The sequence below is a fragment of the Protopterus annectens genome, chromosome 2.part1 (genome assembly GCF_019279795.1).
Source record: "Protopterus annectens isolate FY-2018-M chromosome 2.part1, PAN1.0, whole genome shotgun sequence".
Lineage (NCBI taxonomy): Eukaryota > Metazoa > Chordata > Ceratodontiformes > Protopteridae > Protopterus > Protopterus annectens.
The window spans coordinates 1,650,627,659-1,650,635,759 of NC_056729.1; positions in this window are offsets into that span (position 1 = coordinate 1,650,627,659).

Sequence of the window (8,101 nt, forward strand, 5' to 3'; positions counted from 1 at the left end):
TAAGTTGTAATGTGAGAATAGAGCTCAAGATAATATGAGAGAAAAGGGTAGAAGGAGTGTCCCTTTAGGTATCTGCAGGAGAGAGGCAGAAGGGTAAACAGAATATGAAATAGGAGTTGAGCAATAAAACTATTAAGTGGCTAAGATGTCCTATATATAAGGGTAATCTAGCAGGAGGTAGACAAATAGTATTGTTAGGGGTGTTATACTGACTATTTATGGTGGCATCTAGTTAGAGGGAATAAGAGGTGTTAGGTTAAAGAAGCAGGGTCAAGCAAGGCAGTGTAGAGTAGGGAGTGCTTGGGAGACAGGAGGGGTGACGTACAAAGCGAATTAGGAGTAAGAGACCGAGGTAGAGAGTCACTAATTTGCTAGACCAGAGCTAATTTACGTACATTCAGTGTTAGAGGACATGGCACAAGGCTAGAAGGTCCAGGGTTCCACTTATAGACTCAAAGGATTCGGAACCAGGCTTGGCTTAAGATTCACTACTTCAACTGAGGCAAAGGGTGAGCACAGGTGTGGGAGTACCTCTTAATAAGAGTAGAAAGAATAAAAGGTAAGTAAAAAACAGTGCTGATAAAAGCATTACTAGCTGGACAGTTGAGTAGACAAAAGGGGGAGTAGCCAGGCTTACAGTATGGTGTATACAAGACTTAGTGTGACAATGGCATAAGTGGGACCCTGGAAATATTCAGAAGAGGTAATAAAACAGACTACTGATAGCTTATAACAGAAACAAGTAGTTAACTTAACTAGTTCTAGGTAGTAAAACTGACTACTGTTAGCTTATAACAGAAACAAGTAGTTGAATTGACTAGTTCACAATTCACAATGCCTAAGCATTTATTAAGACATCAAAACGAAAACAAAAACTGCAACTCAGATAAAACAAAGGAGGCAAGGCTGTTACTCCAAAAAGTTTTATGCAAGCGCTTTTGTTCACTTTACTAAATGAACTTCATCAGACAATTAAAAAAACAAAGTACATGCTTAAGTAGTCAATGAAAGTGTGACATCATAAGGAACTATTTAAACATCCTCACTAAATACAATGCTAAAAGCAAAAAAAATACAACAAATACCAATATTTGAAAATAAAATATGATATAATACATACAAAATAAATGTATGTGTGTGTGTGTGTGTGTGTGTGTGTGTGTGTGTGTGTGTGTGTGTGTGTGTGTGTGTGTGTGTGTGTGTAAATGTGTTGAACAATCACCTTTCTAATGATTTGAACCTTAAAATGCATTTCAGGGAACATTGGTCATTCAACCCTGGATACACATAAGCATTTAGTTTCAATTGCCAAAGCAGTTCTCTTTCTTCTAGTTTGAGGGACCAAGGACCACATCTAGGGTTCCTACGCACCTGTTCCATAAACAAAAAATTTAAATGGTGCCCAGGGTTTTCCATATGATGTTTTGCTAAACCATTAGTGGTGTTCTGTTTATTAATGTTATATAAATGTTCATAAAATCGTTGTTTCAAGTGCCTTTCAGTCTTCCCAGTATAGAAGCTGAGGAACAATTGACATTTGGCAAGATACACTACTCCAAGGCTTTCACAGTTAAATTTACCATTAATTTTAAAATCATGGTCACGTATATGGAATCTGTTTGTAACCTCAATGTATTTGCAATTGAGACTAAACACTTATGTGTATCCAGGGCCGAATGACCAATGTTCCCTGAAATACATTTACATACACATACACGCACACACATGCGCACTCATGCGCACACACACACGCACGCACACACATTTATTTTGCATGTATTGTATGATATTTTCAAATATTTGTATTTGTTGAATTTTTTGCTTTTATCATTGTATTTAGGGAGGATGTATGACTTTAAAGTGTTCCTTGCACTTGTAATGTTATGATTTCATTGACTGCTTAAGCATGTACTTTGTTTTTTTAATTGTCTGATGAAGTTCATTTAGTAAGGTGAATGAAAGCGCTTACATAAAACTTTTGGGAGTATTAGCCTTGCCTCCTTTGTTTATTTATTAAGACATGGCAGTAGGAGCTTGGATACTGCACCAAAAATGAAAATCATATTTCAATGTGAGTTTATAACGCTTTACAATAATAATGTCATGGTTTGGTTTCCCCTAGTAATATAAATACCATCTCAGATCCTCTCTGAAAAGAAGCTACTAGCCTAGTGAGACTAACCTGGTCAACAAAGATTAAAAAACAACTGCTTGAGTACCTTTTCAGAAGAGCTTACAAGGTTAAGACATAGTCTACCTTTGACAAAACCAAACTGATGTGAATCCAGGGCAAAGAGATTATCAACGCCTAGATGTATGAGGTCAGAAATGTTATAATTTATGTCTTTACAAATGAAACAGACAAGAATACAGGGTCTAAAATAATCAGGGCTGGCAGTATCACCACTGTTAGACAGGGTGTCGTAATGGCTGTTCTCCAGTAGTTGGTAATGTATCCCCTTGAAAGACACGTTAAAGATGTCTAATAAAAATTCTTATAGGCAACACCTGATGCTAATTATGAACTTGCCTGCTGTATAATCAGAGCCTATGGTGTTCTTTGTTTTTGGAATAGCTGCTAGGACTTACCAATAGTCATCCTTGGGGGAGAGGCAGGAACTGGGGAACCTAGGGGACAGTTATGATAGTAAGTGAGGAAAAGTTTGCACTAAATATATCAGCTAGGATATCAGATTTTTTTTTGGGGGGGGGGTCAGAATGAGTGGTCTCATTGTAAATCAGTTATGAACTATAATGAGTGTTGGTCCTTAACTTTATAATATCCTTAAATGACTATTTATAATTAAGCCTCAGTGGTCATTGTGATCTCATAATCAACTCTGTGTTTTCTGACTGCTATTTTAAGTTATTTGTTAGCACACCTGATCACATCTATTAAGATGGATAGTTTGTGACTACCTATAAGAACTTAGCACTTTCTACTTTTTGTTGTAGTGTTTATTTATACAAAGGTTCTACCATAATGGTTTATTTTTAAATTATCTATTTCAACTATTTAGGTGAGAGTAAAACATAGAGGTAATGGATTGGCTCTATTAATATAGTCAGTCAGGGTAGGGAGGAATACATTAGAAATTATTTAGGTTATAAATTACCACAGGAGAATTATTTTTGAGATGTCCCTGATAACAATGTATTAATTTAAGGGGCACCTTCAGCCTTGTATATGAACATCATCAATTTATAATTTGGTCTGATAATGTATGATGATACCTGTAGAGCTTTACAAGTGGGGTAATATGGGTAATGACAAGGTCCACAGTTTTGTGCCCCCCTCCCCAGTTGAGATGCTTACTGTTGTCCCATGTCATTTACATAACACAGTCAAGGAAACAGTGCTGACGTTTTCCATTTTTAATGTCAGTGAGTTAGTTAATTGCACTGTAATTGAAGTTGCATAGAATAACCGGGTTAGAATTTACAGGGAGAGAGTTATGGCTTTATTGCAGCCATGCTGACCTGTGGGCAAAATGGAAGGTACCCTATAGCTGGGTATTAAGTGGCAATTGATTTTATTTATGGCAACTTGGATTTCCAAATTTTCAAATCTGAGTCATGAGGAATCTATCTTGAGTTAGTGAGTTTATGAAAAACAAACTCTCCCCGATAGTTTTCAAATGTCTGAATCACACCAAGCAGTAAACCCAGGAATAAAGGGAGCACTTCCATTTCTTGAAAAGCAAGGGAGAGTATCAGTGGGAGAAAGTCTTCGAGAACTGTTAGCTAAAGTTATTTTATCTGGATTTAATCCTTTATACTATGTTTTTTGCTAGTACTGTCACCCTCTGATTAACAGGTGGGATACCACACTTCACTTGAGCCCTCTGTATCCTGGATTTCTTGGTATAGATCAGAGAACATAGCATGGTATGCATCAGAGATGTTGGGTGTCCTTCTTATTTTGTCATTCTGTACAGTATTTTTACATCTTTTTAATATCTTCTCCTTCGGCTAGATCCTGCCCATATTTCTGTTTTATTATGTTTATTTCTACATAAGAGATTTTTTCCTTGAAGACATTCCTTGTCTTTCCCATTATATTCTGCTCTTCTGGTTATTCTGCTAATTTAAATATGCCTTTATTTTCACTTCCTACTATTTTCTGGAGCTGTTTATTCCTAGCTGCCTTTTTCTTCTTTCTTATTTTTCAAGTTCCAAAAACTATATACAGTCCCTAGCAACATTTGTCTTACATCTCTGGAGTCTTCAGATGATCGATGTTGTGTCAGCTTTAATCTATCCTAAACTCTAGCAGTACTGTACTCAACCTTTGTCCTTAGTAATATGTTGGGCACCTTCAGACACAAGGGCCTTATCTTTTATCATCATTTTGATTTTACATTTAGTTCCTGGGCCTTCACATCTCAGATGACCACTCCTGGAGTGATAATACCAACCATATCGACAAGAAGGCTTAACAGTGGCTTAGGTTCATAGGTTCATAGGTTTATACTAGGCTATCTGCCCTAGGGCATTTATAAGCCTAGCCCAGAGTTTTTGCGGCTTACGCCACCCCTTTCTATTGAAGGATATTATGCCCATTATTTTGCTGTGCCTCTGTCAAGCAGTGACACTGATGTAATCCCTGGGGTATACCTGCGATCTCCCATCCATTGGTCAAGATTTCTCTTGAACAAGGCCAGCGAGGTGCTCTGCCTCAGATGTACCGGGATTTTGTTCCACAGCATAGGGAGTCTCTGGGTGATGAATCTGTCCCTCCAGCACGTCCTATTTATGACCGTGTCAAGGTTTAAGTCTCGTGCTCTTGTGGATCTGATGGATTTAGATTTTTTGAGGTGAAGCATGTTCATTAATTCCAGGTTGGACATGGCCTTGTATGTCAGGCACAGGTCACCTCTGAGCAGGCGGTAAGTGACTGACTAGAGCTGGAGCTCCTTCAGTCGGGCAGCATAGGACATATTTTTGAGACCCTTTATCCTTTTGGTGAGGAACTTTTGGGGCCTTTCCAATTGCTGTAGGTGTCGGGTCAGATACATTCCAAATGGGGTGTTGTACTCAATCATCGGTCTGATGAGTGATGAGTACAGGGGAATGATGACCTCTCTTGACCTAGACGTGAAACCCTTCATGATTAGGTGGGCAATGTAGAAGGTCTTCCTAACAACTTTGGCAACATGGGTGTCAAATGAGAGGTTGCTATCAACCTGGGTTCCCAGATCCCTGATAACCTCTTCTGTGCTTAGTGGATTGCCACCTATATGGTAGCTAGGGGTAACCTTGTTTTTCCCAAAGGGTATGACTATGCATTTTTTAGCGTTTAACTTTAGGCCATGGCTTTGGCACCAGTTATCTGTTTCTATGAGACCTTTCTGAAGGATATCTGTGTCTGATGTGTTTTCAACTATGGCTCCCAGTTTGCAGTCATCTGCAAACTTTGTCAGCCATAATCCTCCTGTGCTTGCCTGTACTTCCGAAAAGTAGATGCCGAACAAGAGTGGACCCAGGACCGAGCCCTGTGGGACACCGCTTGTGACAGGCTTGGAATCTGACATGGCGCCAGCAACTCTAACCCTGTGGGTTCTGTCACTTAGCCAGTTTGCAACCCATCTTGTGACGTATGGGTTCACATTTAAACTGGTGAGTTTTTCTATGATGCCTGAGTGGGGTATCATGTCGAAGGCCTTTGCCAGGTCAAGGTAGGCTGTGTGGACTGCCTTGCCCTCATCAATGGCCTTGGTGACTGTTTCGAAAAAGTCAACCAAGTTTAAAGGCACGATCTGCCCTTGACAAAGCCAAATTGGGTTTGATCCAATGTCTGCAGGTCCCCTATGTCTTTATTTATGAGTTCCATAATGATCCTCTCCATAGCTTTGCAGACCAGGCTTGTCAAGCTGATGGGACGGTAGTTTCCAGAATCGGTGGAGGCACCGCCTTTGTGTAATGGGACCACAGTAGCTGTACGCCATTCCTTGGGTACGTATCCTGAGGTGAGGCTAAGATTAAACAGCTGCCCTAACTGCGGATTTAATTCCTCAATGAGCTCGTGGAGCACACAACCAGGGACACCATCTGGTCCCATGGATGCTGTGTTTTTCGCCTTGGAGAGAGCTGTTCTTACTTGAGCATTTGAGATGTTTGGGAGGATACAATCCTCTGGTATAGATATTTCTCCTTTTGGGGGGGGGGGGGATTTGCACTGAACCTGTCAGCCAGTATGTTGGCAATGTCTGTAGGTTCAGTGAACTTTACATCATTTTGAACCAGTTCTGAACATATCTGGGAGTTTCCTCCCAGGTTTCTAACATAGCTAAAAAAGGCCTTGTGGTTGCCTTTTGAGTCCGTGGCAATTTTTCTTTCAAAATTTGCTTTGGAGGATTTTATGAGAGATCTTAGTTTTTTACTTACGATGATCAAGGGTGTCTTCCCTTTTGAGGATTTTGCTCTATCTTGTAGTAGCTTTCTCCTTTTGTTGTAGAGCTTGTTTATGGCTGGGGTCCACCAGACTGGACGCCTGCCTTTGGTACAAAGAGTCTTTGTTTTGTTTGGGATTGCCTAATCCATGCAGTCCTGGAGGTGCTGGTAGAAGGCATTTGTAAGTGATTCAGCGGCTTTAGTGATGGTTTCCGCTGGCTCAGGGGCCTTGAAAGAGACCACACCAGTCCTAAGAAGTGTGAAGTCAGCTTTAGAGAAGTTCTTCACTGTGGTCTTTTTTATCTGGGGTGGGGGCGGGATGTGGACTTCCAGTGAGATTAGTTTATTATCTGATCTCACCAATGAAGGGTATATCTCCGGTGTTGAACATTGTGACCCCATGTTTGTGATGATGAGATCCAGTATGTTTTCACCTCTTGTGGGCATGGTGACTAGTTGCTCCATGGCATTAGAGTTTATGAACTCTAGGAACCTTTGGGCTAAAGTGTTGGGGCTTGAGTAGTGATCCCAGTCTATGTTTGGATAGTTGAAATCACCTAGTATGATGGTGTTTGGGGTTACATTTATTCCCTCCAGAGTTTTCAGGAATGCTGTGTGAGGATCCTGAGTTTGAGAGGATGGCCTGTAACATGCTACAAATTGTAGAGCAGTCTTGCCTATGGTTAATTGCACCCGGATGGTCTCTGATGCATCGTGCGTTGCCACCAACCTGGAGGTGAGGGTATCTTTGATGAATATGGACACCCCTCCTCCTTTCTTGGTGTTGTCCGGATTTTGTGGCCGGAACGCATGATATGAGGTAAAACCTGATAGTGCCGGGGTGCTCTCAGGAGCCTTGAACCAGGTTTCAGTCACAGCATAGACATCAATGTTCTCCATACTGAGAAGGGCTTTGAGTGCGTGCATCTTGAGGTTGAGACTTCTGGCATTGAGCATTACCCTTAGTTTTTTTTCCTTTATTTTGTTCTAGGGTGGTAGGTTTAGAATTTGAGCCTGGCCTAAAAAAGGCACTATGGGGGTGGCAAGAGCCTTTGCCAATATCCGGAAGCCCAGGGGTGACAGGTGCAAGCCATCCCTTGTGAAGCAACGTGGCTTGTCCAGCATGTCATCCCAGGCAGACAGACATTGGATCCCCTTTGAATGACACCAGTGATTAAGCCAATTATTAAAGCTGATCATCTTTTCTCTGTACTGTGGCATCATTCTTGGTGAAGGTAGGATACTGCTCAAGGTCAGGGTCATACCTGCCTGGGCTACATAATCAGAGAGCTCCTCTATGTCCCTTTTCATGTAGTCCAGGGAGGTGCATCTCAGGTCATTCACACCAGCATGGACAATGACTGAGTCATACTTGTACCTGCTGTTGAGTGACCTGAGTGCTTGCTTTATGTGGTGTATTCTAGCGCCCGACAGGCAGCTTACTGTGACCTTCTCCTTGCTCAATCTGGTGAGTGGGACGTCAGTGCGTCTAACTATGGAGTCACCTATGACAAGAGTATCTGGCATTGTGTTTGGCCTTAAGGGCTGTGACTGTTTGGCACACTGACTTTGTGGTCTATGTGTTGCATGTGTCTTGGTCTGTGGTGGTAGTTGTTTGGGTGTCTGCTTCGGTGGCCTCTGCTGTTTTGGTAGATTTTTGGTCAGAGCCTCCGAGTATGTTTTTATGTGTTTGTGTGTGTGATATGAG